The 3007-nt window shown below is 37.3% G+C and overlaps 6 non-coding genes across 6 annotated transcripts; all 6 read right to left on the bottom strand.

Moving 5' to 3' along the window:
- Nucleotides 1–756: 756 nt before the first annotated feature.
- LOC123451603 lies at nucleotides 757–830 on the bottom strand. The gene has a single exon (XR_006632438.1). It is a non-coding gene; the product is annotated as a small nucleolar RNA Z267 (small nucleolar RNA).
- A 758-nt stretch (nucleotides 831–1588) lies between these two features.
- On the bottom strand, nucleotides 1589–1688 carry LOC123451533. The gene has a single exon (XR_006632380.1). It is a non-coding gene; the product is annotated as a small nucleolar RNA Z103 (small nucleolar RNA).
- A 65-nt stretch (nucleotides 1689–1753) lies between these two features.
- On the bottom strand, nucleotides 1754–1848 carry LOC123451536. Its single transcript, XR_006632383.1, has one exon. It is a non-coding gene; the product is annotated as a small nucleolar RNA Z103 (small nucleolar RNA).
- Nucleotides 1849–1906: 58 nt separating this feature from the next.
- On the bottom strand, nucleotides 1907–2001 carry LOC123451535. Its single transcript, XR_006632382.1, has one exon. It is a non-coding gene; the product is annotated as a small nucleolar RNA Z103 (small nucleolar RNA).
- A 50-nt stretch (nucleotides 2002–2051) lies between these two features.
- Nucleotides 2052–2146, bottom strand: LOC123451532. Its single transcript, XR_006632379.1, has one exon. It is a non-coding gene; the product is annotated as a small nucleolar RNA Z103 (small nucleolar RNA).
- Nucleotides 2147–2245: 99 nt separating this feature from the next.
- LOC123451530 lies at nucleotides 2246–2344 on the bottom strand. The gene has a single exon (XR_006632378.1). It is a non-coding gene; the product is annotated as a small nucleolar RNA Z103 (small nucleolar RNA).
- Nucleotides 2345–3007: the final 663 nt, after the last annotated feature.

Raw genomic sequence — 3007 nt, 5'->3', positions numbered from 1 at the left:
CTAAATTTTAAAAAAGTGTTATGCTTTTTTGACATTCGTTTCCGTTAAAAATTTGTTACCGTTTTCAAATTTTGTTCACAAATTCACAAATAATCATGTTTCAAAAGTTGTTCAAAGTTTCCAAAAAAATGGTACAGTTTTCAATAATTTTTTTCTAAAGTTGTATACTGGCTTTCATTTTTTGATATTGTAACCCCCTCTCTCTGCTGAACGGCGCAGTGGCCCAAGTAAAAGGTAGCCTGTGCGATTGGGCAACTACTCCTACTTCGCAAAGAGCAATTAGATCTAACAATATGAAGGTCGTTCACACAATAATGATCGTAGGACGTACTTGTATGATGATTATTTTTATGTTGCTTGTGATTTTCTATTTACTAGATTTGACCACTATAATACAGAAACGAATAAGATAGTTCATGATCTTTCTAGACTAGCAAAATGCTCAATGATTAGGATGATACAGAAGGAGCCCAAGAAAAATATTGTTCCACTTCTGACAGACGATGTAACTATAATTTCGGATTATTGTTGATGTTTAAAAAAACAAGAGTTCACCCCTAATTAACCACTCCCTTGAAGATCTCGTTCTAAATGAATTCAACCAGTCTTCCTATCCATTAATTGCAAGGTCAGTGTATGGCGCCAATATCAATACATGTCCTGTGTTAATAAATCATATCAGGAACTTCTTGTAGATATTTGTTTTTAGAGAAATGAAGATCTGTGTGCTAAACGTTCGCTGGCAACAGTGGATTTGAAGTGCCTCAGACTGTAGGTAATTTTCATAGCAATAAGCTGCAAAGTATATTTAACACCATCACGGGCAGTTTGCTCCAATCCACTTACTAAACAAAGCTCAAGCAAATAAAACTTCCATAAATATTGTTAGCTAAGAAAAGCTGCCTCAGTGGTAGTGACAATGTGTTTGATCGTCATGAAACAATCCGATAACACACATTTTTATGCATCATTGGAAGCCAATCAAAGCAGACAATAGAAAATAGCTAACATTCGAATTAGCTTGGTTCAAAGAAAAGATCAAAGAGATTCTCATTAGACTTGGTCGATCTCTGATGTCATCTTATTGTTCACCTGTTTCCATAGATTCCAATCCATAATTAAATTGACAACTAAACAAGAAAGAACAATGAAAACAGAAAAAACAGATCAATATGGACGAAACAAAATAAGTTGTTTTGGGGCTCATGGTGACAAATGCAACCACTGCCAAAAGACAACATATACCAATTCTTAGATTTGTACACCTCGACCAAACAAGCATTGACACGCATAAATTAGAGGTCAGAATCACTATGCGCATAATTTCTATGCTGAACCTGACAACAAGTCTTTCTAATTCAATAGACCACTTTGAATTGAAAAATATCATACATAAAAAATACAAAATTAAATAATCTACAACAATATCTTTACAGAGAGATCAGTTCATCCACGATACGCTGTCGCTTGATATAAAACTTTAAAACATTCATCACGAATATTTCTTTTGCAATATTCTGGTGGTGAACATAACATCAGCAATCCCAAAGAACCAAATAGAAGTGATTAGCAAGAAGCAAAATTATAAATGGATCAGATTTCTGGCTTGGAATTCTTTGATAAAGGATTACATTTGCGCACAGTAATAACCATAGTCGATCATTTGGGGAAAGGATCCTCACGTCCATTCGAAACATAGCTACAAAACTAATAGACCAAGTACCATAGAGAAAAAAAGATGATTCATAAGCGGATGGATCAGATTTCTGGCTTGGAATCCTGATGGGATTACAGTTGCGCATAGTATAACCATGGTCGATCATTTGGGGAAAGGATCCTCATATCCATTATGCCTTTTTAAAATGAAAAACAAAGTTGACAAGTGAAGATTAAAGAAACCAAAAAAATGGATCAGATTTCTGGCTTTGAATCCCGATGGGATTACAGTTGCGCATAGTATAATCATGGTCGATCATTTGGGGAAAGGATCCTCATATCCATTATGCCTTTTTATAATGAAAAACAAAGTCGACAAGGGAAGATTAAAAAAAATGGATCAGATTTCTGGCTTGGAATCCCGATGGGATTACAGTTGCGCACAGTATAATCATAGTCGATCATTTGGGGAAAGGATCCTCACTTCCATTCAATTAATTTTCACCACAAACCACCGTAAAAAAATCACGGAAAACAAATCAGAACGGGAATACAAAAACGAGAGCAGAGGCAGAGACAGTTCGATGAGATGGATCAGATTTCTGGCTTGGAATCCTCTGATAAAGGATTGCATTTGCGCACAGTATAATCATAGTCGATCAGCTGGGGAAAGGATCCTCACATCCATCTAAATCGACAACGAAATCTCAGCCGAGAAACTTCAAGAACAAAGCAGCAAGATCAAATCAAATCAAACAATAAAACGAAAGTTGCAGATCCGACGGGCGTGAAGCGGGGAACGGAATCGAATTGCCAAGAAGATGTTTTTCCGATCGAAATATCTATAAACTCGACGCGAGGCAAAAATAGAAGACGAGAAGCCTGCGGCCGGGGAAGACGACGAACGCCTATTGGCGGCTGGAGGACTGCGTTATATATAGGGGGTCGTAAACCCTAGCACGCATCTAACGGATGAAGAACAGACACGTCTGCGAGTTGGACTAGCGACGGCGGTGGGAGATGTTCTCGGGCCTTCCTGTAACCTGGCCCATCATATACCGCGCATCTGGGCCTATATTAGTTGGTTTTCCCATGGATGCTAAAAAAAAAAAAAAACTTCCCATAGTTATCTCGAAAATCAAAATGGCTAATTTTCCCATCTTGTCTGAAAGCAAAATAAGCTAATTTTCTCATCTCTATGTCAGCTTGACTTTCCATGTTCGTGTTTATTTGAAGGCTTGCATTATGTGCACGGTTCAGCGTTGATCAGTGAATCATTAGTTACTAGCAAAAGACCTGTGCGTTGCAACGGATTTTTTTCCGTATTTTCCAATGAAGATGACCATATTTT

The sequence above is a fragment of the Hordeum vulgare genome, chromosome 4H (assembly GCF_904849725.1).
Source record: "Hordeum vulgare subsp. vulgare chromosome 4H, MorexV3_pseudomolecules_assembly, whole genome shotgun sequence".
Taxonomy (NCBI): Eukaryota; Viridiplantae; Streptophyta; class Magnoliopsida; order Poales; family Poaceae; genus Hordeum; species Hordeum vulgare.
This window is presented reverse-complemented; position numbering and strand designations above follow the sequence as displayed.